The 26,150-nt window shown below is 50.4% G+C and overlaps 1 protein-coding gene across 4 annotated transcripts in view; it reads left to right on the plus strand.

Moving 5' to 3' along the window:
- Positions 1–26,150, plus strand: part of PKNOX2 (PBX/knotted 1 homeobox 2) — a 304,551-nt gene that overhangs the window by 197,893 nt on the left and 80,508 nt on the right. For all 4 annotated transcript variants that reach the window (XM_044258141.1, XM_044258138.1, XM_044258139.1 and 1 more), the window contains one exon: positions 12,002–12,107. The gene's annotated coding sequence lies outside the window, so the exon portion shown is untranslated. The remainder of the gene's footprint in view (positions 1–12,001; positions 12,108–26,150) is intronic.

The following is a 26,150-nucleotide window of genomic DNA, read 5'->3' on the forward strand; positions in this document are numbered from 1 at the left end:
AATAAATAAATAAAATCTTAAAAAAAAAAAAAAAAAAAGGAAAAGAAAGAAAGAAATGCAACAGAGTATCCTCACCTGGCACAAGAGTTCAGTGTAGCTCCTCCGAAGAAGTGACTTGTGCTGAGATGTGAAAGTGAAACAGGCTGTCACTAGTTGAAAGTGGACAAGAAAAGAGCATCTTCCAGAACGGTAGGTTGGCTTATGCAAAGGTCCTGTAGTAGAAGAAGCACGTTCTATTTGAGGGACCAAAGTCCTGGGTGGCTGGAAGGCAAAGAGCAAGCTAGAGGAAGCAGATGAGCTGGGCAGGGCCAAACCACACCTGAACTTCTAGGCCAAGGTAAGGATTTTGGCTTTGATCTCAAGAGGAATGGGAAGCTGGTACTGTGTTTGAAACAAGGGAGAAGAGGGGAGGGGATAGAATGGATTTGCACTTCAAAAAGATCTCCCTGGCTGTTTAGTAGAGAACAGATGGAGAGTATCAATACGTTAAATGGGTCATCTTAGTTTCTTGCTGTTTCCCACTTTGGTGAGTTGCCTTCTATAGAATGTGCTGGTGCTTTATGAAGGGAGATGGAGCTCTCAATTCTGAACACCCAGGATTCAGCCTCAGCTCAGAACCTGCAGAAATAAACTATCATCCTTAAAATGGTGCTCCTCCCTTTTATTCTGACCACTGCAAGCCCAGCCTTCTGGTATGTAGGGGGACCCCAGCCATCCTGAGAGAGAGCTGGAGGGAAAGCAGCTAAGCTCGGGATTGGCAGAGCTGGGAAGAGGAAGGTAGGGGGCTGCAGGGCAGCCAAGGAAGCAGAAAGGTGGAAGTACCAGGGGGTAGCACCCCCTGGCATGGTCTCTTGTGCTGGGCTGCATGCACAACGACACAAACAGGTGGGCACCCTCCACTGGCTACAAGTGGCTCTCCATTTGGCTAATGGTTCCTCTGTCCTTGGTCGTTCCAGCTTGCTGCTCTTAGAGAAGCTGCTTTTGTTTCCTTTAGGACCAGAGCTCTTCCTTTTTTCATTTCAACAATATTAATTGATCATAGCTTATCTATATGAGTGCTCTCAGGGTCAACAAAACCTCCCACAGTGCCACACACACACACACACACACACACAGTGCCTTTGCCATTGAGCATTGTGCCTTTTGTGGGAGCTAAATATGTCAACAGCTGACCCATAGAAGGGAGAACGAACTAAGCATTAAGTGTAGGGCTGCCCTATGACCCCATTTGCTTGGGATGGTCTCGGTTGAAGGCTATAATTTCCGTGTAATTATTCATCGTGATCCCCTTCGTTCTCAAAATTGTGCCAGTTTGGGTGATAAATTATGTGTGGTCATCCCAGCAATACGCTGGGGCTGTATGGGGTGGGGGAGGAGGGAAGCAGTATTTATAGGAATTCAGGAGACATCACAGAGTAGATAATATAGAAGCTGAGTCCTTGAAGAATGAGCCCCATTTTAGCTACTACAGCAGCCGAAAGGAGCTCCCGAGGCTTGGGGAGTAGAACCAGCAAGGGCCCGGAGGGGTCTGCAGGGAAGAGGATGGGCTCAGGTTTCCTAGAACTGAGACCAGGTCGGCCAACTTTTCATGGAACGTTTCAGCCTGTAAACATTCCAGGTGTGCTGAGATGACTCAACTCTCCTGCTGTTGAGCAAAGCCGCCATGGATTATTAGCAAATGAATGGGTGTGGCTGTGTTCCAATAAAACTTTATTGGCAAAAAGAGACCGTCTTAGGATTTGGTGTGGGTATAGTTTGCTGTCCCCTGACTTGAAGGAGAGATGTGAGAGATAAGCCAGGGAAATGAGGTTGGAGCCATGTCATGAAAGGTCTCAACTACCTGACCTATTTTTTTTTTTTTTTAACAGTAAGATTTTTGAGCATAGGACTAGATCATCTAAGGTCCTAGGGGCTTGTCTGTTAGGGTTTGGAGAAAGCAAGGAGCAAGAGTGGGGAAAGCAGACTGGCTTTGGGTCCGGACACCTCCCTTGGAGGCAGATCTGTGAGCCAGAGGGCTGGGTGTGCCCTGGAGAACACTGGCCCTGTCATACAGAGTCTTCCCTTTTTTGTTGTTTTTTTAAAAGATCTTATTTATTTATTTGACGGAGAGGAGAGAGATCACAAGTAGGCAGAGAGGTAGGCAGGGAGAGAGAGGGGGAAGCAGGCTCCCCACTGAGCAGAGAGCCTGATCCAGGACTCGATCCCAGGACCCAGAGACCATGATCTGCGCCAAAGGCAGAGACTTAACCCACTGAGCCACCCAGGCGCCCTTCCCTTTTGTTTTATAGTTCCCTCCCATTCTCTACCCCGCCACCCCCCCCCCCGGGGGGAGGATCACACTCTGATGAGCAGACAGAGCGACAAGGTGCCACCCTATCCTTTCCCTTGGAGTGAAAGCAAATAGTGACCACCTTCCCCTCCCCTCCCAGACCAGGGCAGGACTGCTGATGGTGGCAACCAGCAGCTTTGCTCCCAGAACCCCCCATAGACTCTGGTGTCTTCACAGTATAATTATCACAGTGGACTCTTGGCTGTGGAGCTGGGAGGGGTAGTGCTTGGCCATCTGCCATCAGCCGTGTGCCCCCCAAGCCCTCCAGACTGCAAGGCTTACTTTCCCATGAATATCCTGGTAGAACAGCTTGAGATTCCCTCCCACACTGTGGGAAATCCAACGTCCCCCGAGGACCCAGGAGAGCAAGGGTGTTTGGATTCTCCTGGTCATGTCTTGCTTCAAGGTTCTGTTCCGGGAATAAGTCCTGCTCCCCTTCCTGTCTGTCTTGCTCGTGAGGCCTCCTTTGCTCTACCTGCCCACTTCCTTCTTCGCGGGCATGGCCCCTTCTCTCTCTTCCCAGCACAGAGCTGTCTCATGTACATTCTTACTAAAGATGCAGGAGCCAGACCTCCCGGGACTCCACACAGGCCCCAAAAACTCAGTGATCAGAAGAAATACTATTTTAATTAAAGAAAAAAATTTTTATCAAGATCAATGACATAAATACACAGTAAACACCAGACTTTTAAATGACAACAGGATCATCATTTCTGCCTCGAATTACAATATGGTGAGGCTCCATACTCCCCACTGATCCAGGTTTCACCTCCACTACTGAGCCTTTTGACAACCCTTTGGCCTCACTCACCTAGCCCTGGTCTCCACCAGGAGAAGAGGCCTGCTGGGGGCCATGGCCCAGAGTAGGACTAAGTTAAGCTTCACAGATGAGGCAACTTCTTCAGATCCCTCTCCCATCTGCAGAGAAGGAATCTCACTGTCCATTTTCTCCTGCACAGCCTGGCCAGCCACCCCCTTGCTGGAACCTTCTTTCTGCTCTCTTCTGCTGAGTTTCACACTTCTCTATCTTTAAGGCCCTGGCTTCTTCGTTTCCCTAGGAAGTCAGCGGGGAACTTGAAATTCCAAACACTCTACTCCCTTTCATTTACCTTTTCTGCTTTGCCCTTATTATCTGACACTGTATATTTTATTTATGCATCTTGCTATCATCTGTCCACCATTCCCATCTCCACCCTCCCCCAACCAGGATGTAAGCTCCATGAATGCTGAGATTTTCATCTTTTTTTTTTTAAACAATTGTAAACAGTTCCTAGCACATAGCAGGCACTCAATAAACATTTGTTGAATGAGCAAATAACAAATGAGTTCCCTTTTCTTTGATCTTTCCCCTCCCAGATTAGGCCCTCCTTTAGTAGCCAAAGGATGGTTACATCTTTTTCCTAAATGAAAGAACATCTGCCCTGGGCAGCCATCCTAAGCCATGCAAAAAGGCAGCAGGAGCCTTAAAATCACAGTTGTTATTTAATAAGTCCAAGATAAGCAATAGAAAAAAAAATATTTTCCAGAGCAAATGCCAGGATTTTCAAGGTATGTTATACATTTTTTCCCTTTATATAGGGAGTGATATTCAAGAGATTTGAATTCTGTGTAAGTTGAATCAATACCGATTCTTTTTTGCAGTCTTGGCCAAGACTCTTTAAGTCTTAGTTTTGATTATTCTATCTGTAAAATGGGTGTATTGATTTCAGCACTACCAACATCCCAAAGTTACTGTGACACTCAAGAAAAAGCTCACAGATGTGACTGGATATGGTTTGGGATGTATAAATCACCATGCAGACACGGAAGTGTAGGACGTCTCACTAACACTTGGCCAAGGCAGAGCAAGGGGCCTTCTGATGAAACCCTGGCAGAAGCAACCATGTGGTCCTAACTTTCCCACTTTATAGATAGAGAAACTGAGGCCCAAGCAGTGGTGAGCCCAGGGTCACATCCAGAGCTAATCATACAGGAGAGTCATGACTAGAAGTCAGGTGTGCTGGTTCCAGGTGCAGTTTCTGGCCTCTCTGAGTATCTCAGTTGTTAATTCCACCAGAACAGGAATCCGGGGCTCTGCTCTGAACCCAGGTCAAAAATCACCATGAATGGAAGAGAATTCCTGACTTTCCGATATCCTTGTGAATCCCAATCCTTCACCACCAGCCTAGGGAGGGAAGCATTTTAAATAAAATCCTTTTACTGTCCCTTCCGATTCCGACATTCATTTCTGAGTGTCATCTGAATGAGAATTTTACAGACATTTCATCTCTCGCCCTTGTTATCATTCCTTCGCTGTCCTCCAGGAGCAGGTTATGACTGAAACCTCTGTGAAGCCTAAGGTGTAAATCTGTGGGAGTGGGAACTTGTGCCGTGGGTGCTAGGTCATCGGGTTGGGAGTATCTCTCCACAAGCAGGGTGATCATCGCAGGAGGGAACAGGGCCCCGAGAAGGGCAGGGGGGCACAGAGAGATTAATTTTTTCAATGTCATGCTTCCTGTTCGTTCCTTAATGACTGAAATTTACATGTGTGCGGGAAAATCGCAATTTCCCCTGGAAGGCCTGAAAGGGAAAGCCAGAGCCATCTGACTGTTGCAAGTGAGTGTACCCACTTACAAGGGCTCTGTACTGGTGTGACTGGGAGTCTTGTGACTTCTTATGGGGTATGTGGCTGTGATCATGACTGGGAACTAGAGTTTGTACCTTTGTGGGTCTGTGGCCGTGTTTCTGGGATTGTGGGTTTGTGTTTGTGTGTGTGTTGTCACCCTTTGCGACCATATACAGTTCAATGTGTGTTTCTTTAAAAAAAAATTATTTCTCATTTCCTGCATAAATTACTCCACGTAAAAGGCCATCCGGAGCTCAGTTCCTAGCATCCTTTTTCAATAAAGCAATATTATCACAGCCTAGTCCCAAAACTAGTCCCAAGAGAGGCTTTTCCTAGATTCTTTGTCAAACAAAATGTCAGCGACTCACCAGATGATGAGAAAAAGAATCCTTCTTGTTTATTTCCCGAATGAGGCAGACCTGAAGCAGCTCAGCCTCTTTGCACCTTTCCCTGGCTGGGTGGACCGCGGCAGGCGAGCAGGTGTAACAGGGGGTCACCGTGAAACCCCCTGGCTCTGCTCTTTCACTGCACTCTTTACCCAGCTTTGTGACTTTGGGCAAGTCACAAAGTCACTTCTCTAAGCTCAGTTACCCCTTTTAAAAACAGGGCTCATAATACCTACTTTATAGGGCCATTGCAAGAATTAAATAACAAACTGGATACCATAGCTCTTTGTAAAGAACATTTGCATGTTGTGTGTACATATCCTCGCTGAATATAGACATTTATTAATTCCTTCATTCAACAAATATTTATTGAGCACCCAATATGTCCAAAATACATACTGGGCTCTGGAGAGAGATAAAGGCTTGAGACACAGTTTAGGATGATATAATCTAGTGGGGTAGACGGAGTGGCAAACAGACAACCACAACCCGGTGGGCTAAGTGCTGAAAGAATAGCACAGAGAAGGTTCTAATCTTCTAGAACCATCCTTGCAGCAGCCATGTAGAGGATAGACTGGGCCACAGAGAGAAACCCAGTAGGAGGCTATTGTTGAGCTAATGTGTGGCAGAGGAACTAGAGAGGAGGAAAACATGGTCCACTTCAAGTTGGGGCAAAAATGAATGGTTAGCTTGTGCCAAGGTGCACTTCCTTTCTACTTCTGGAGAGAGCTTCTGGGGCTGAGAAGGCTGTCTCAGGAGGAGGGTCATTCAACAGGCTTGCTGGATGGGGGAGCAGGGGCTCACTGGCTGGAGGGTCAGAACCCTGGGGAAAGGAATGGTAGGGGAGTTGTCAGAGAAGGGGCTGAGCCCAGCCAAGCAGAAAGGGAGGATGGAGACATGCAGGGCTTTGCAGAGATTTTCAGAGTGCTTCCAGTGGGTCCAAAGTTTTCTCCAAGAAAGAGAATCCTGCTGGAAAAGTTAAGTAACTTCTCCAAAGTCAGGGTTGGTCTTAACGGCATTGAAAGGATGATTCTAGAGATGGAGACCCTCTCTTCCTAAAGGATGGGAATCTGGTCTCTTTGAGACCAGCCTTGTCATTCTGCAGATCCGTGAGGCTTTCGCGGGGACGGGAGGGTTCAACAGCCAGAGCAGTCAGAGAATGAGATCACACTGTCAGGTCCAGGCTTTTGTGTACAATGATGAAGACAGTGGTGTTGGTGATGACAGTGATGATGAACAGAATTCAAAGGGTGAAGGGTTTGGACCCACCTAGCATACCCATGGCCAGGCTGGAACGAGCTGCCATGCTTCCTTGACTCACTCACCCCACAAGGCAGTGAGAGTGGCCTTGGACACTCACAGATGTCTGCCGTGGGAGAGGTGCCTGAGGGTCCTTTCATCACCACACTCAGGCCAGAACAGGCCCTGGGGTGGGCTCCAGGGTGGGAACAGGCTCTTTCAAGGCTCTTAAGCCAAAGGAGACAGTGACTCTGATATTTTTTGCATTTTTTGTATTTTTAGATATAGAATGGGGCAGCTTTTTCAGAGTGGGCAGAAAACGGGCCTTTGGTGTGTGCCTCTAGCCAGAGATTCAGAGACCCAGGGCTCACCATTGTGCTAGTCGCCTGCAAAAGGTATGCGCTGGCAAAACAGGCAAAGGTGTTCTCTGGGGAAGCCTGCCTGTCCTTGTCAGAGGGTAGCCTGGTTTAAAGCTTGGAAAGGCAGGGAAGGGCCTGATGAGAGTCAGAGAACCAGGGATAGAGGCTGCTGGATCTCCCGGAGATCTGGTAGGGACAGATGGGACTTTATCTTCAAGATCACACCTCTGCTTCCTCCTTTGTCCCTGAAACATCTGGGCCATCAGGTCACATAGGGCCCCCGCCTTCCCATCCATCCATCTCTGTCTGTTTCTGTCTGCCCAGGCTGCCTGTTAAGTAAGCCCAAGTCCCAGGCCTGGGGCAGTAGTGCTGCAGGCCGCACACTAGCCTCTAGAGGAGAGGGATTTCACAGGATCCCAAGAGGAAAGGTGGTGTGTTTCTCTGGCCAAGATGGAAAAAGGCACACTCCGGCCCCTCCCTCAGGCAAGGGAGGTGTGAGTGGAGGCACAGCATGCCCGGCTAGGACGGGTAGCCCCAGCCCCCAGGGCAGTCTCCTCCTGGCGCCCCCAGCCCCAGACTATCTCTCCTCCTCAGCACTCTCCGTCATGTGCGTTGCCCTCCTTATGCTCAGAGCAGTTGCTGGCAGTGACAGAATGGAGATTACAAGCTGAATTTCTGTCTGGAAGCTTTCCCCAGGCGGTTGGGAAGCAGGTAGTTGTCAGTTCCAGGAAAGGAGAAATCCTTGTATATTGCAACCCTGAAGGGGTGCCCCATGGGGACATGCTGGTGTCACCTCAGACCATTCCACCTCCCTTAGATGGGGCCTGATTAGTACCTGCTTAGGGGAAGGCCAGCTTCTCTTCTCTATTATCGTGTAGGTCCTGTCTGAGGGGCTCTGGAGCCTCAGTGCCACGTTCAGGGTGGCGTCTGGGGGCAGAGGTAAAGCTAGAGCAGAGAGAGAAGACAGAAAATCACGTGGCTGCACCAGGACATGGAGAAGGAGCTCCGGCTGAGCCTGGGTGGCTCAGTCAGTTAAGCGTCTGCCTTCGGCTTGGGTCATGATCTCAGGGTCCTGGGATGGAGTCCCACATCAGGCTCCCTGCTCAGCGGAGAGCCTGCTTCTCCCTCTGCCTGCTGCTCCCCTGCTTGTGCTCCTGCTTGTTCTCTCTCTCTCTGACAAATAAATAAATAAAACCTTAAAAAAAAAAAAAAGGAAAAAGAAAGGACACAATTAGAGGCTGAAGGAGCCGGCAGGCAAGGCTTGCACCCTTCCTTGCCCTGACCCGGACCTCTCTCTCCCCACCCCTGCCACTGTGGACTTTGGCGGAGGAGTGGGTGGTGTGGCCAACAGCCAGAAGCAGCAGCCGCCACACATTGGAGGATACAATTGTTTCCTTATTATCTAGACTGTGAGTACCTCGAAGACAGGGAGAATGTGTGTGTGTGTGTGTGTGTGTACGAGCGTGATCTTTTATGCCCAGACCTCAGTACGTGGTAGGTTCATAATACATGGAGGCTCAATTGAAGCAATGTTCCTCTGCCCAAAGGGGTGGCAGAGGGCAGGAAGGAAGCATAAAAAGCTCCCCAAGAAGAAAGCTTTCATCTGCCAAGTTGGCCCCAGACACCTGGGAAATGAGGCAGGGGAGGCTGACACCCGCAGAGCTCCCAGGAAAGGCCCACCTGACAACTGAGGGCACATCCTCCTCTGTTTTTTTTCTGGCAGCAACATTTACTCAGCACTTAGTACCACAAGCACCCCCTTTGAATGGGTAAGAAATACAGGAGCAAAGACCAGGGGCAAGGTTGGAATCACAAACTGTCAATGTCTGGAATCGGAAGACATGCCACTCGCTGGCTGTTTTTTTGAGGCAAGCCCAGGACCCGACCTTCCTATGCCTCATTATCCACATCTGTAAAATGAGAACAACCACCCGGAAAGAAAAACGAATCTCCAATACATTGCAGATAGGATGTGAATCGGTGTGACCTTCCTGTAAGTAATTTGTAAAAATTTTTTAAAAGTGAACATACCGGGACACCTGGGTGGCTCAGTGGGCTAAAGCCTTTGCCTTTGGTTCAGGTCCTGGGATCAAGCTCCACATCGGACTCTCTACTCAGTGGGGAGCCTGCTTTCTCCTCTCTCTCTCTCTCTGCCTGCCTCTCTGCCTACTTGTGATCTCTGTCTGTCAAATAAATAAATAAAATCTTAAAAAAAAAAAAGTGAACATACCTTTGGATTTGGCAGCTCCACATATAGAAGCTTATTCTAAAACAATGATCAAGTCTGGGGCATAATTCAGGTATAAGTTTGGACATTACTTATGATAGCAAAAGCTGGAAATAATCTAGACAACAACTGATAGAAATCTGGCTGAATAATTATAGTACATCCGTAAATGGAATGCCATTTAGCCACTAAGATTGTAATGCATATTTTCCTTATATGCAAAGGTGTTTGTATGTTACAAATATAAAAAACTGACTACAAACAGCCTATATAGTGTGATACTGTTTTTAAGAAAGAGGAGTTTTATTCTGCATATTAACTCTGGTTATCTTTGTCTTGTGGGATTACAACTAACTTAAATTTTCTCCTTCTTATTGATCTATTTTGCCCTAATCAGCATATATTGTTTTGTAATGGCAACGGAAATGAAGTTGTATTAAAATAATGACCTTTAGAGGTCGCTTTAAGAGTGAAAGGAGACACTACATGTGCAAGCTTTTGGTGAACTGAGAAATCACAGGGATAAGACAGAGTCTCTGCCCATGAAGAGCTTACAGTTTGGACAGAGATGAAAAATACGTAAGATAACTATAGCATGGAACAGAATGTGGCAAAAGCTTCCAGAGAATGATAAACAGCGTGTTACTTGGAAACACAGAGGAGGCAAAATTACCTGTGGTTCTAGAGGAAAGAACCAGAATGTTTGAGTTGAAATACAGGACTGGGGCCGCAGGAGAAGTGGGAAGCTGTGGGACGGGTTTGGAGAACGGAAAATGCTAGCGTTTGGAGGGAGGGTGGAGAGCCTGTGGGTAATGAAGAGGAGTGGGGCAGGGCGGTTTGGGGCCAGACTTCAGATACCCTGAAGGCTGCACTTGGTAAAGTGCCATCAGTGAACCTCTGCTGGAGTCTTCTGTGAGCAGGGAGTCCCTGAAAGTTACGGGGAAAGAGCTGACATGGCAGCAAATCCCTGAGGGGTAGCAAGGTCCTGCCTTGTATGGGGCCCGGGATTGGTGCAGAGTGAGGGCCTCTGCCTGGAAAGCTCAGTCTGGAGGCAGCTGACAAGCCGAAGAGGTGAACTGTGGGTGACAAGGAGCCTGGCAGGCATGGCCAGGGACAGCGCTCATGCTTGGTTGTGTCACCGGGCATGGAAAGGAAGGAGGACCATCTTCTTGCCCTGATGGGAAAGGGATGGGAAGTGGTGGCAGAGTGAAATGAACAGGACCCCTCTCCTGGGTTTGCTGCCAGGGGGTGGGGGATAGACAACCGGGAGCCATTCACAGAATTCACCCACAGCCCCGGGGATGAGGAACAGGCTGGGAGTGTGCGGAGTGGGACAAGAGTAATCTGGTGCTCAGGACGTACTCTTCCTCGGTTGGTCCTGATCCCTTGGACCTCTCTGTGTGGCTGCCCCAGAACTGGCCATGGCCAGGGGAGGGTGGAGGGCACCTGCCCCTCCTGCTGCTCTGAATGTGTCTCTATTCCTCAGTTCCTCTTGGGAGGAGTCTGGGTTGTGGGCAGAGGGTTGGTGTTAACCCAGGAAGCTTTTGTTAATGGAAATTCATTCACCAACCTCGGGATCTTGGAAGCTTCTCTCAGCTCATCCCATCCTTATAGCATACCCCAGCTCACTCTTTCATGAAGGCGAGAATTCATACCCCGTCAGGACCCGGATGCTGTGTCTCTGCCATCCCCAGCCCCAGTGGTGCCCGTGTTGGTGAGCACGCGTGCCTGCGTGCGTGCATGCGCACACACACACACACACACACACGCACGCACACTGGAAGGAAGGCAGGAAAATCTTGTTCAGGCGAATGTCTAAGCTTCCGTTTCCCCACTGCAGCTCCAAGCCCAGGCCACTGTTTAGCTCCTCCTGTTGTCATGTCTCTGGTTAATTACATTCTTTACTGAGGTGCAAATGTGTTTTTACAAGGAGACTAAGATGGTGTTAACTAGGAAGGAACTGTGAATGTTAAAGATGCATTTACCTCTGGTTGCAAGGCTGGGGCTCTTGGCTGGAAGTGCTCCCCTAAGCTGTCCTGCAAATGCACCTGGGCATCAAGCCGCCTTCCTCCCTTCTCCCTCCCATAACCCTGCCATCCTAGCCCCAAACGTAGCCTCCTTGGGGTTAAATTAGTAACTCAATCCATGAGGAGAAAACCAATGTGTGTGTCTGGAAAGTATCAGGTCAGGCCTTAGAACAGTGCAGACCACCGACCTTGGTTTCTGGACGTCTTGGTTCATTTCAAATACTGAGAACCAAAATAATTCACTTCGATCTAAAAATAAATCAGTAAGTAGTCCAGCCAGAGCCGACTTTTAGCCAAGGCTGTCCTTCACTGCCCATCTCTGCTTGGGGTCCATTGCCCTCCTCATTCTTCCTCCCTGCTGCCCACAGGTCCCCTTCGCCCCACCTGTTAACATCTCCTCAGAACCCCAGCCAAAGCCTGCCGCTGGTAAAGGGCCCAAGACTCAGCCACACATCTGAACATGATGGCTACTCTTCCTCTGAGCTTCCTACAGTTTCAAAGAAGTAGGCAGCTCCGCACTAACTAGGGCCCAGAATCCCTCAGACTTGCCCTCACTCTCAGGGAGAGAGGGCCACGTGTACAACTGGTATCAGGAAACCAGGCGGGTGACCACAGCGTACTGCAACTGTGTGACAAGGACGTGGGTTCTCGAATGACTCAGTGGGCCTGAGCAGCCACACCGAGGAGAGAAACTGGCATCGTAAACATGGCAGGGGGTTCTGTGAAGGAGATGGTATATATCCCTCAGAGCCAGAGCGGGTGCCCCCTTGGTCTCTGATCACCCGGGGCCTCTAATCCCTTCTGAAAGCTGCTCTGCCCTTTTTTACAGGTGCTTGGGCGCTAGCAGACAGGAAGAATTTCTGGCCCAGCTGGGAGTGAGAAGAGGGAGTGAGTCTCCTGAGGGCCATCCTCGAGTCGCCAGGATCACCCAAACAGTAAGAAATGCTTCTCCATCCTTAAACACATAGGTAAACCCTGCAGGCAGATGATCTTTTCTTCTGGAAACTTCGAGAAGCTGCCCATCCCATTAGCTGGCTCGTAGCTTATATAAGCTGGGAACCCACAATGCTGTATTGTTTTTACGTTTTTCCTCCTCAGCTCCTTGAGGACAGGGCCAGAGCTGTGCCTCCTCCCTGCGCCCCTCTCTTTTCTTCTCCGTAGTCTGGGAACAATGAAGTGTTGTGGACGCAGAGAGTTGGGCTGCTGCTTCCATCCACCATGACCATAACCATCGTATAACCTTCTGGAGCAAGCGTTCTCGCTTAAGAATTGCCTGGAAGTCTTTGTTAAGAGGCACTACCTGGGCCTTGCTCTGGAGTGTCTGCTTTTCTAAGCCGAGGTTAAGACCAGGAACCTGCACCCCAGGTGTTTTTGATGAACACGGAGGAAACTGCATCCCAGGTGTTTCTGATGAACTCTGAGAAATAGTTCTTTAGAACCTAAAAGGCATTTTGAATGGAGACTCTCATTTAATCCTCTTAACAGATAGGGTTTTTTAAATCCCTTAAGTAACTTCTTGATCTCAAAGACATTAAGTACCAGTATAGGCAGGGATTTAGAAATCCAGTTTTCCAAAACAACCCCTCTTTCTTTCCAGTATGCCATGATAAGGACTGGATCTGTTGTGGTGAGACTAGGCCCCGACTCCAAAGGACGCTGCCCAGGACTTCGTGTAAATATCCCTGCTGTCTCAGGGCTGCGGTGACCTTACGGGCCATCAGCTTTCATTTTGGGGGCAGTCATTGCCCAGTTCCTCCCAAAAGCTGGTTTCCCCGGAGAGAGGGAGAGGGAGACAGTACTGGAGCAGAAAGGTGAATGTTCCTGGGGCCAGCTCCCCAAGGTAGCCAGGCCACAGGTATTCTGGGGGGAATATGGGCAGAACTGGCCCCTCAGTGCTCATCCTGGTTCCTGTGCCTTCTGGCCATTTGAGGAGCTGTGTGTTTTAGGGGTAGGGAGGTGTGCGGAGCATGCTGAAGCCTGCTATGGCTCCTAGAGGTAAAAGTCAGAGAAAAAGGCCTATGTAGGGAGCTCAAGTCTTCACCCTAAGTGTGAATTCTACAATGCCCATTTCTGGGACAGAGATTGCTACAGATGATAGTGGTGGTGAGGCCTTAAAGAAGATGGGAAAATGATATAAATAAATAAGAGAGAGAGAAAAGAAAGAGAAAAAAGAGAGAGGGTCAGAAACTCCCGGTGAACCCATGTGGACAGGTGTCGCTGCCAAGTCTGGTGGCTTTCCCTGGGCCTGGCCATTGTATTGAGAGCCCAACTGCTCTCCTCGCCAAGACTGCAGGAGCTCAAGTCCCAACAGGCCAGACCAGCCCGGGAGAATGGAGGTGGCTCTGGCCTCCTCCATTGTGCTAGGTTGAAGGGAAGGATGGAAATGGGTTGAGGGACTGCTCACGCCTGCCGAGGGTCGCATCTTTCAATAGAATGGAAAGTTTCCGTGGATGACTTAGAGCAACCTCATCGAGCCCTCTGACATCCCCCTCCCTCTCCCTTCCCCCTTCCTCCCCCATCCCCCCACCCCTCTACTGCCCCCCCGGACTATCTTGCTGAGTGCCAGTCTGGTCTGTTCTGGGGACTAAACGCAGTTGACACCATTGCTGGGATTGGTGCAGTCGGCAAGGACAATTTTTGCAGCTCAGGCTGGAAGGGTGGTAATCAGAGGAGCCGCCAGCTGTCTCACTTAAATTCTTAGCTCTCTCGCTCTCTTTTTTTAAAATCGTTTTGCTTACATAATCCACCCCCTTTTTATTTTCTAATTCTCTCCTTGCAAAGCTGGCACCAGAGGGGAAGGGCTGGGGCGGAGGGGGTAGCAATTACACATCAGTTTGGGGAGCATTTACATTTTGCAATTACAATTTAAAAATAAGCCTCGTTAATGAGCTCCACGTGTCAACGACAAACCCTAACTGACATACTCTCCTGGGCTTGCCTGCCTCCCCCTGAAGTCAGAGGCTCAGTGGAGGCAGAGGTACCTAGGGAGACACGGGCGAGGCCGGGGGCAGCATTGGCGGGCCCACAAGAGCCATCAGTGTGCCCTTGAGGTTGGTGGAGCACAGGTGTGGGGCTGGGCACCTCAAAACCTAGAATTCGGCACTCCAGCTTCCCTCTCTTCCCTGCACTCACGCTCCGTCTCAGCCCATCTCCCTCCGAGAGCTGACACAGCAGAACCTTGTGTCCTCAGCTGTGAGAAAGGGAGCTTCCACTGCCGGTACCCTCCGAGGTGGGAATTTTCCAAGCCCTGTAGAGCAAACATAACACCTAGTCCCCAGGAGCCAGCCAGCCAGTGTGCCTGGATACTCCTGGACTGGGTAGAGGGACTGATCACACAGGCAGGGAAGGGAACACAGGAAGGGACCAGGATTAGTTGCATCGCAGTTGGGGAAGGACACGTCTCCTCTTCTAGTTGGCTATCCTGTATTTCATGAAGCCCTCTGATCTCGTGGCCTGGGACTTTGGAACCAGACACATCCACATTCAAATTCTAGCTCTGCTCTTCCTTGGCTGTAAGGTTTGGGGCAAGTTAGGTAACTTGGGTTTTCTGACTAGCATTGTCTTTATGCAATTGGGATAATTGTATTTACTTTAGAAGTCTTCTTTGAGGATTAAATGAGATGATATAGGAGAAAGCATCTCATCCAGCAGCTGGCACAAGAAATGCCCCGTAAAGTTCAGCTCCTCACCATGCCCCTCCCCAGGAGCCCCAACATGCTTCCTCCTGCCCCCATTTCCAGCCACCAGGGACACTAAGGAAGGGCAGTCTGGTCTGATTTTGCCCCGTCTCCCCTCCAAGTCAAGCCATCTGCACCCTGAACAACTCCTGAAAGGGATCCCCCCACCCCCTTCCACTCACACCCTGGCCAGCTCCCTATAGGATTTTCTGCAGAGCCTTGGCCTCAGGCCTCCATTCCCGCCTTCCACTTCTCAGGGGCTGGCTCCCGACTCGGGCTTTCAACAGCCCAGTTCTCTCTTCTGGACAGAACTTCAACAGAGTGACCTTTTATCAGGCCCCACCTCTGTGCTTTCTTCTGTGAAATGAGGGAGGTGGGCCAGGTGCTCTCTGAGTCTTGACCTCTGTAAGGCTCCAATGTTCCCTCCCCAGAAGCTTCCACGGGAAAGGCTTTCATCTCCTGAGCAGCCTCATCCAGGCCAGGCTTGGGGCTGACCACGTATCATCAAAAACTGACATATGGTTCTTGAAACAGATATAAAATAGCTCTTCCCTGTGGCAAAACCAGAGACGTATCTTATACAAATCTGAGACAAGGAGGACTTCCAAAAGCAGGCCCCTTGACATAGGGCGGAGAACACAGAAAGGAAGATAATCTCACTAGTTCAGGTGCTTAGGCAAACCGTTGTTAAATAGCATGTTTTAGATACTGTTCTAAGAACTTGCTTTTTTAACCTAGGCTCTGTAATGGACAGCTTTCCAGGTCAAAATAGGTTACTCCATTGTTTTTAACAACCGCATAGTATTCTCCTCTGTGGACATTTCATTATTTATTTTAGGAATTTTTAAAATTAGAAGTAAAGGGTACATGAGGTAAAAACAGTGTAAGAGATATAAAATAGAATAAAAAGGGTCCCTTCTTTCCCCTACCTCTACCCACAAGGACCAAATGACCCAAAGTTAACTACAATTAACAGTCTCTGATTTTAGTTATTTGGTGGCTGGTGTTTCCTGTGTTGTGTTATGTAATATACTTAAATCCCTCTTTCTTAATTTGTGTATTTATCTACTCACTCCTTGCTATGCAAGCTGGGGAAATTAGCATGTATTCTCCCCTTCCAGTTTGACTCAGTTTGATAATTTTTATTAAACCATATTTGCTACTATGTTTGATGTATAGTATTATATAGAATATAGTGCGTCTATATATTACATGGTATATATTGTATAGCACATAGTGATTTATATCATGAGCTCTATGTTATGTGTAGTCCGATATTACTAGCTTTATAAGATGTATAGTCTCACTGTAGCTCCCTCTGCATTCCTAGTACAGGTAGATAGTAGGATAGAAATATTATCTGACCACAGAACTAAATAGTGTGATTTGACCAGGGGAAAGGAAATGGAACCGTCTGTTGTGACAACTTGGCCGCTGCAGGAGAATCTTCTGAGCACCCCCACCATGTCCGCCTGTCCCCTCCCACCCTCCCATCCCCCCAGCTTGCTCCCTCCCACTGGCTTCCGCTGGACCGCCACCATGTCTTGCGTGGACACTATTCTCTTTGTCTAACTCCTCTGTTTTACTGAAATACCACCTCTAATTATTTTTATAGGGATGAGTGGGAAATAAACTCTGAGTTCTTACGTGTCCAAAACAGACTCTACTTTGCCTTCAAACTTGATTGATCTTCGGATAGAGCTCAGAATCCCATGTGCAAACCCTGTTCCTCTTAGGTTTCAAAGACATTATCTTACCATCTTTCTATTTCTGATTTTGCAATGAGAATTTAGGGAAACTTTCAGTTTGCTTTTCTTTTGCAAGTTCAAAAACGTCACCACTGTGTGCTAAGGCTTGAGATTTTGTTTGCTCCTTTCTTTTTTTCATTACCCCTGCTCACGCCCTGGGGCCACTTTCCATCTGAAGTCATCTGTCTTACTTCAGCTCAGGGAAATGGTCATTTCATTATTTCTTTGCTTATCCTGCTCACTTGTCTCTGTTTGCTCCTGGAACATCCATTGCCCAGCACAGAGCCTGATGCATAGTAGATGCTCAGTTAATGCTTATTGAAGTTATTGCTTGGGACCTAGATTCTGCTTAGGTCCCTATTTTCAACTCACTGAGTGGACTGGACAAGTTTTCTCATTTGAACAGAGAGGTCAGACCTCATAACTGCTATGGAGGCTTCCACTCTGTGGGTCCTCCGGCAATCTGTCCTGGAGCTTTGAGTCCCTGCCAATCCTGGGACTGGGGAAGAAGCTGAGAGTGAGAAGTGAGAGGAAGGCGGAAGGTGGACAGTAGGGCAGCCACAGTGGCCAGCCTCCTGAGACGTACATTTCCCTGAACCTTTCATCGGTTCAGCAACCCCAGCATGTCCCCAATGGGGACCTCTCTCCTTGACCTTCCCAATCATTCTTAAATGGGCCTCCTTTCCTCTTCATCTCTGCTCCCTATATCTTCTCAGCTCACCTCCACACAAAGCTCCCATTAGTGAAATAATCCTGACCATGGCAAGTGTCTCATTAAGTGAGATTTTTTTTTTTTTCACTTTTATGAATCCCAGGACAAAGAGACAGCAGACTTCCCTCCGCAATCCTGCACAGCAGGTGCTCCGACCTGAGACAGCCAGGCCCTAAAAAAGAGAGGAAAGATGAGAAGTCCCTACCAATAGATAGCTCGGCTCTGCCCCAGCTTGGGCTACCTTGTACCCTGGGGGGAGGCATCTTGGATGAGAATTCCCCACTTGCTTCTCGTCCCCACCCCGGAGACTGGCTCTGGGAACAGACACCTCACACACAGCTCCCCTGACTGCCCAGACCAACCTGCTCTGGACAGAACCTCTAGATCTGGGAGCCAAGATGATTTGTTCCTTTTCCCTGAGAGGGCCAGACGCTGGAAGATCCAGGTTCACAAGGGCTCAGATCCCAGAAGATCATTCTCTGTTCTAAGTCAGAGCATCCTAATTGGTCCCTAAGAGCCAGAGTCCACTGTCTTCTCTCTTCTTGCATCTCCTGTCCTTGCTGTGCCATGGAAAGTGGCATCCCCTCTTACTGGAGAGAGAAGAAGAGAAAGTGAAAGGGCCACAATTTTGAATGTCAAGTCCACAAAGATTCTGTACCGAAGGCAGGCATGAGAGCTTAACGATAGAACATGAGTTGGCACTGCCAAAAAGGCAGTATTAAGGTTTGAGGTGAGTTCTAACTTTCAGACAAACCGCTAGTATTCAAAGAGTCTGCTGCTAATATGAAACACTTCTCCTCGGTGCCTGAGTGCAGCAGAAAGGGCCAGGAGATGACTAAAGGTTTCCTTATTAGAAGCCTGAGAACTACAGCCCCCTTTCCAAGGCTGGGTTTGAAGGGGCTGGTCTTGGCAGGGGGATAGGCAGGAGCCAGTGGGAAGGAGAACACAGCTGTGGTCCTCTGCACTTTGTTTAGCGGCTACCTGCTCAGGAGGCTGTGGGTAACCACCCTGCCCCTGGCCTGTAGATATGACCTAACTGGTCCCCCATTCGGACCACTGCCCAGAATCCATCCGGGCTGGGACAGGAAGAAGGTGGGAAGGAGGGAGCACAGGAAGGGACTTCTGCAGGAGGAGAAAGCTAGGACTTGGGGAGCGATGACAAGAGATGGGCTACCCCCCTAAGGATGGGCTGCCCCAACTTGAAAAGCCAACGCTGTGCAACTGGACAGGCTTTCCAAAGCTGGAGCCAGGTGCCTCCGAGCCTGTGAGTCATGGGCACACTTCCCTCCAGAACAGCGACTTCTCTGCCTCTGTGGGTGGTCCTGGAAAACCAGGGGCGGGTGGGGAAAGAAGTCCAATCCGAGACATCCATGGAGAGCAGACCGCCGCGGACTGCACGCTCCCTTCCAGCCCACCCCGGCCCGGGGGTGGGGGGGCCCACCTGGGCCGAAGCAGGGCCCCACAGTCCTGGCTGACAGGAAGGAGACGCTGACGGAATCCCAGTCACTGTGAGTCAGAGCCCTGGCCCCAGTGCCACGGGGTGTGGGGTCAGGGCCCTGGCTGGCCCCGCTTTAGCATGGCACAAGTCCCCGGACTCTGACTCCCAGACAGCTAACGCACATGATCGAATTCCCCATTACACATCACCCCTTCGGTGCAGACTTCCCCCACGGATTTCTGTCATTTCATATGCATCCTTTAATTGTGTCCCCTCCCTTCCTGATGGAAACCCCAGTCCAGCAAGTGGACAGTGGAGACTCAAGATGAGCCTCTCTCTCTCTCTCTTTTTTTTTTTTTTAAGATTTATTTATTTATTTGACAGAGAGAGAGAAAGAGAGAGATCACAAACAGGCAGAGAGGCAGGCAGAGAGATGGAGGAAGCAGAGCCCCATGCGGGGCTAGATTCCAGGACCCTGAGATCATGACCTGAGTCGAAGGCAGAGGCTTAACCCACTGAGCCACCCAGGCGTCCGAGACGAGCCCCTCTTTCAGCTTCCGGTTCCCCGTCTTTGTCTCCGTGGCGTGATGGGCATGAGACCCCTGCCTCTCGCTGCCGGCACCACTACCAGGTTCCCTCTTCCACCCACTTTTGTGAAGTAACAGCAGCAAACCGTAATGAAATATTTAGGTAACTGTGGACCCACGCAGCTGTCCGAAGCTGCCGGGGGCTGGCGGGAGGGGCTGCCGAGGGGGGCCTCCATCCACAGGGGCGAACGAAGCCTGCGCATGCCCAGGGTGGACGGCTATCACAGAATTCACGGAAATCCAGGACGTGGGGAAGCGCATTGGACGGTACGACCCAGTGGGTAGCTTGTCTCCACAATCACTCTTGCATCTTCTGTACTTCTACCACCTGCTGGGGGGCTCACTTCTCTGGCATTCTCCTCCTCCACCCTGAGACTTGTAGGTTAAACGTTCAGTCGCAGACAGCAGACCATGGGTCACATTGGAAGACTTCCTCAATGGCTCCAAGCCTCAGTTTTCACGCCCGTGAATGGGCACAGTCCTCCTGCTTACACCAGGGAGTGGCTGGGGAAAAGACACAAGGTTATCTGCATCAGAAACTTAGCAAAATGCCTGAGGCCTAGGGAAAGCTCAATAAATAGCAGCCGTTATTCGGTCCATTTACCATCTCATGCCCCTCAAAATTTGCTCCCCGGACACAAACTCACTCTCCCCGAGGTGTACATGACTGCTGGAATTGGAAGAGCTCTGTTTTCCAGATTTGTTTGTTCCTTTCACATTTTAACAGTAAGCCAAAGAAATTAAATTGTAACTGTGCACATATCCAAGTCCCATAAGGAGATAAAGCTTGTGAAATTGTAGGCAGAGGATTTCTGTCCCCTAAAAAGGAAACGCGAGGAAGGGCCATGATCTTGTCTACCGAAGAGCACAGGGTTCGGTGGGCGAGATGAGGCATGCGGGTGGGAAGCAGATCCCCCACGACACAGAAACACACATAGTGATTGTTCACGCTTCCGTGCTGTACTTCTGCTTCAAGGAAGAGTAGAGTTTTGAGCAAAATTTTGATGAAGGAAAGGACACGAGAGTGTAATACAGAGACCTTAATGGCAGAGGAGACGCACAGCAAAAAGCACGGAGGAAAACTTTCATAAGGTGATAGAGGGCGTTTCTGCTCCGCTGGGGCTGGAGACCGGTTGGCAATGCCCAGGAATGGGTTCACCGCCCAGCATCACTTTGTCTTTCGCACGTGGCGGCCATCATCCTCCCTTCCCTGGGGCTCCCCCCACCCCGACAGATGAGGAACACAGAGCCAGTGTCCCCGCTCTCATTCCAAACAGCCATGAGGACCAAGCTTGAGGGAGGCTCCTGGGCAGACTTTCCTCCCAGAGCTGACCTTGTCGCTATGGACGCTACTCAGTCTCCCTCCTTTTTCTCACAAGCTCGCCTGGGCCACCCCAAAGGCCTAGGGAGGAAGGACATCCATTAGCTGGGTGAGGAAGTATCAGGGACGAGTGGCTTTTCTGTGATAAACTGAGCCCAGAGAGCCACTTGCTTTAACAGCCCTGACTCTTGAGCGTTTTTTTCTGGAGGCAATTTTTTAGAAAACAGAACCACGTATCATCCAGCCAGAGGACGTGGTATCTTCCTAAGAGAGAAAAGGGGCCCAGTTGACCCTCCTTGGAGCATCTGGTTCCAGCAGAATCTGGGAGCATCACAAGGGACAGATGGACTAAGAATCAGGGTCCCTTATCCCTATGGATGCCACACCCCCGCCCCAGTCCTGGGGCTCCAGCCCCCTCCCTGCCCACCCCTGACTTCCCTCCTCTCTCCAGCTCCCCGGGAGTGCCGTTCTTCCAGTGTGCCTGCCTCGGAGAAGAGAAAGCTTTCTGAAAGGGAGGGAGGCAGATAGGGCAGCAGGGAGATGGCTGCTTGGCTCCCTCCATCTGGGCTTCCCAGCATCTGAGCTGTTCCTCTGTCTCTGCTGAGTTGTGAGCCTCAGGGGCCCAGCCCGTGTTGTTTTCTCAGCTCTGTTCCCAAGCAGCGGCTGCCGTCAGCTCTTGACAAATAATAATAAACCTGGGAATCAGGTTTGTCGAGGGGGATTTCGGTCCCTGGGTTCATTTTTAGATTTGTTTCCCTGTGTGTGTGTGTGTGTGCGCACGCGCGCAGACAGGAGAGTACGTGATGGTGTCTTGGGGGAGCAGGCTGGGGCTCCCAAGTGCCCTGGCAATCCACCCTCACTCTAGCTACCCAAGAACAGGAGGGCTCTCCTCTGCCCCTGATCCTTGGGACTGCTTGCACGTTTAAAAGATAAGAGAAAGAATTGAATGAAAGGCCTCTAGCTCTCTCCTTTCCCTGTTCTTCCCTGCCTCTCCCACTCATGCTATTTGGGTAGAGCTGAAGGGGGCTGGCCATGAAACAGAGGGGACAGAATCCCAGCTCTAGGTTCGAGAGTTGCCTGAGCCATGGGGGGGAACTTGGCAACAGGCCCAGGGAGAGGCTTCTTGATGGAACCTTCAGGGGGCCCCACCGGGCCAGCAGCACGACCTACTGGCCTCCACTCCTGAGATGCAGCGCCAAGGGGAGGGCTTTCCTGGAAACAGGAAAGTGCTCAGAGTCGAGCATTACACACAAAAGCTGGACCCAACTGTGGGTAAACGTGAAATTTAGGGTCCTACGGTGGGGCCCCTCCGGAGCGAGCAGCACCCCCTTCCAGCAGTGAGGGAGTGGCCGTTGGAGGTCATCCCTGCCATCCCCCTGCCTCCAGGCAGGCAAAGGTGCAAAGCACTTACCTGTGAGACACGTGCAGGGATGGCACTTACCCTGATAACTGGCATGCTTCCCCCTCCCTTTCTGTTTTTTTGTTTTATTTTGTTTAAAGAAACCAAAGGGGGGAAAATTGCCAAGTTGTGAAGTGCTTTAAGAGGAGATGAGAATCTTCATCAAAATGCTAAAAGCTGGAGGGGGAGAGTAATGTGAAAACTCTTGCCTGCTATTTATGGGATTGATTCTCAGATCAAGAAGAAGCAAGCAGTCGGATGAAAGGAATTATTGTTAAAGCTCCTCGGTAGGAAGATCTAATGGACAATTGCTGCTATCAGGGGGAATTAAATTGCTGTTTCAGTTTGTAAAATATATCAGCAGCTTTTTGAAGCTGGGAAAGGTGTGACAGCCCAGGCAGGGAGGAGAGTGAGGGCTCTGTCGCTTCCTGGCCCCAGTGTGGGGAAGCAGGAGGCAGGCAGGAAAGGAGGGCTGGGGAGTCGCTCTCCTAACTCTGACCCTGGTCCATGTGTTTGAAGCCAAACTGCAAAATAGCTAAACTGGTTGGGGCGGGGGGGAGGGGTCGGGGGCAAGGCAGCAGCCCTGAGGGGCCCAAGTCTGGGCCCTGATGTTCTCAGAACCCCCATGAATCAGGGAGGCATGGCAGGAAACAGGAGGGCGAGGTGGGGGGCTCCCCTCTAGTCAGGGCGGTCAGAGGGTGTTGTGGTCTGTGACCACCAACAGACCCACTCACAGCCAGGGCAGAGTCGAACCCTCTGCCTTCTGTAACTCCTGAGTGTCCCCTCCCTAAACTGCGGCAAGAGGGATCCAGGGGGCCTCCCAGAACAGGGTCTCTCAGCTGGGGTCAGAGTGCATAAGTGATCTGTTGACCCAGCCACGAGGAAGATAAACTGCAAAATGGCTTTGGGTGTAGGGGAAGGAGTGGAGTGGAGACCCCTGGGAGGAGGACCAACAGCATTTGGAAGAGACTGTCCTCCCTGTGTGGGGAGCAGGAGGGCCTCTGGCTTGACTTCACAAAAGGCTCTTACCCCTTCTGGAGACCATTTGCCCCACTTGGCAGTTAGCGCTGAGAAGGAGAGAAAGGTAGGGGGAGAGAGACATTTTCACATTTCTGAAAGCTCACACTGGCTTCTGCTCTGTCTCCATTCTGTTTCCTGGAAACCAGCATAATAGGGCATGACCCGGCACCACCGCCCAAGTAGGCTTCTCAGAAAGTTAGTAAATGACAATTCGCTCAGAGAGCTGCGGGCAGCCAAGGGGTCTGAGTGGCCTCAGTTGCTATCTTGCTGAAGTCAGTAGAAAATGATTTCCTATGGAGATGTCCAGGCAGGAACCAGAGGGGCACCAGGGAAGTCGTCCTTCTGGCTGGGGCATTCTGCAGTGACCTGGGGCTCTGTGCCAGGTGCAGTGTCCATGCAGACCTGGGTCATGGTGGAGCGGTGGCTCATTTTGGACCTTTAGCCAGCCGGCCTTCAGGACGGCAGGGGTCTGCTCCTGAGTGCAAAGACTGCTAGGGTCTCCCTCCACCTATGCTTCCTTCAGTAACATAGAGTTACCTGCCTGGCTCCCACGCCCCACTCTGAGCCTGCTCTTATCAGACCTGAGGACTTCCACTCACCCCCAGCACCCGAGGTCAGAGAGATGGGGCAAAGCAGCATCCATGAGGCCACAGCACTTCTGTCCCCTGAATCCTCGGGCCCCTGACCTTTCCCCCGATTCCTAGAGCACCCGGTCCAGCGTTTGGGAGGCTCCTGGGGGGCTGGCCCCTTCCCCTTCATTCCTCAAGGACCCTTCGCTTCTCCCTCACTTGCAGACATGTCAACCAGACTTCCTCACATTTTCAAGCTTCCCAGCCCAGAGTTACAACCTCCCTCTCACCTCCACACTCTCCACCGTCCCGGCGGTGGCCCCACCCACCAACACCCAGCGCTAGCTCCGGACACCCCACACAGTGACCACGGTGTTTCCTCCAAATCTCGAGATTTCTAGCCCTTCCTGGGTTTTGCACAGAAATCTGGAGTGTGTGTGTGTGTGTGTGTGCACGCACCCCTGCGTTTCTTTAGATAAATCCACAGAGTCACATGAAATCAGTGACAGGTTGACACCGTTATTTCAAGATTCATCGCTCTGAGTTGCCAGCGCAGGAGACCTAGCCAACTCCTTCCCACCACCAACACTTTTTTTCCAAGCATAATTTATAGCAGTGGGGTGAATTTGTTTCCAAAAGATGAATATCACACTATCAGCAACAGCTGCCTCTCATTTTTATTTGTTTTTAAATTTGACTCAAAGTCCAATTCTCTATACACATCGGAAGCTGTAAATCCTAAGGCGACTGATTACATGATTTAGTAAACAGGTTCTATTATATAATGCAATTAAAGCAGGGCTCCGAGGCGCCACCTACAGGCCGCTTCTGGGAAGGGAGCTGAGCCAGAGACTCCTTTTGGAGGAGGCTCTCTCTAGGCGGAAGGAAAATAAAGGGGATTGAGCCAGGGTCGAGGCGGCAGCTCCCGAGGGAGAAGTTGCAGCCAGCCAGGTTACTAATGCAGCCTTTTGGTCTCTCCTGCTGAGTTCACTCTGTTATTTCAGCCTCCTGCAAATCTGTCTAGACGTCAGAACCCAGGCCTGGGCAGCTGCTCAGAGGGCTCCCTCCCTGGCCTGGGGTTAGGGGGTGGGATGGGGTCTTCTGGGCTGGGGGTGCTGAGGAGAGCTCCTGGCTCTCCGGCCTCAGGGGCCTCTCTCCCTCACTCTCAAATGGGCACTGAGGAGGAGAAGACATGAGCTGGCTAGCCTTTGAAATGAAGCTAGAGGGGAGCCTGGGTGGCTCAGTGGGTTAAAGCCTCTGCCTTCTGATTGGGTCATGATTCCAGGGTCCTGGGATCGAGCCCCGCATCCAGCTCTCTGCTCAGCAGGGAGCCTGCTTCCCTTACTCTCTCTCTGCCTACTTGTGATCTCTGTGTGTCAAATAAATAAATAAAATATTAAAAAAAAAAAAAAGAAAGAAAGAAAGAAAAGAAAAAGAAATGAAGCTACAATCCAACTATCTCCCTTCCATTCAACCAAGCTTGTGTTGAGGGCTTCACCGTGGGCAAAGACTTCCAGAATATTCTGGTGAAACCCCTCATTTTGCAGTCCAAGAGGGGAACTTGACTTGTATTGGCCACAGATACATGACAGAGCTAGATGAGGATTCCAGACTTTTTGACCTTGAGCACAGGCTATGAGCAAGGGAATTTAGGAAAAGAGGAAAAGGAGGCCCAGGCAGGGGATGGGACTTCCACAGCCTCTACGTGTAGCTAGGGAAGGAAAATAATGAAAATACTGCTGGTGTGTGTCAGAGGGCAGAAGAGAAGGGCTTCTATGGGGCCCTCCTCCATGCGTCTTAGCTTCCTTCCTAGGGAAAGAAGGATAGCAGGAAGGAAGGGAGGGAGGGAAGGGAGGAAGGAAGACAGACCCAGGGCCAGTGTGCCCTCCCCTCACTCCTCTGCCCTAAACTACAACACTCTCCAGATGAATCAGGTTCTGGGGCCTCAAGAATTCTAGCTTCTCCAAAGAGCTTTTGTAAGCAGGGGTCACGCACATGTAACTGGGGAGAGGAGAGGGAACTTGCTTCCCTGGGCGCCAAGAGAGAAACTGGACCAGAAGTGGGAGCAGGGATGGATGAAGAAAACAGGACTATCAGGGTAGGAAAGGATGGAAATACTTCCACACCTTGGCGGGTGCCCACCATCCGCCTAGCCTCCCATCTAGGGCCATGAGGCGCGACTGTGAGGAGCCAAAGGGAAGCGGTCCCATCCCCGCCCCCTCCAAGCGGGTGCCAGATACAATGTAGTCTCGGCTAGGGTCAGAGGGCGAGAACAAATGCTGTCGGGCCAGCTGGCCAGAGAGTTCCCAATTAGACTTTGTTTCTCATCCTTAAGGCCCTGAGCCCCCAACCCCAGCACCCCAGCCCAATTACTGCCGGGCAGCATTAACCCCTTGGTGCCCCAGGCCGTTAATGGAATGTTAATTGGTCTAATGGGTTTCATGTCAACAAGTCCTAATGAGCTCCTTCCTAACGAGCTTGCTATTTTTTTCTAAGCCTGTTTGTCA

The sequence above is a fragment of the Neovison vison genome, chromosome 7 (genome assembly GCF_020171115.1).
Source record: "Neovison vison isolate M4711 chromosome 7, ASM_NN_V1, whole genome shotgun sequence".
Taxonomy (NCBI): Eukaryota; Metazoa; Chordata; class Mammalia; order Carnivora; family Mustelidae; genus Neogale; species Neogale vison.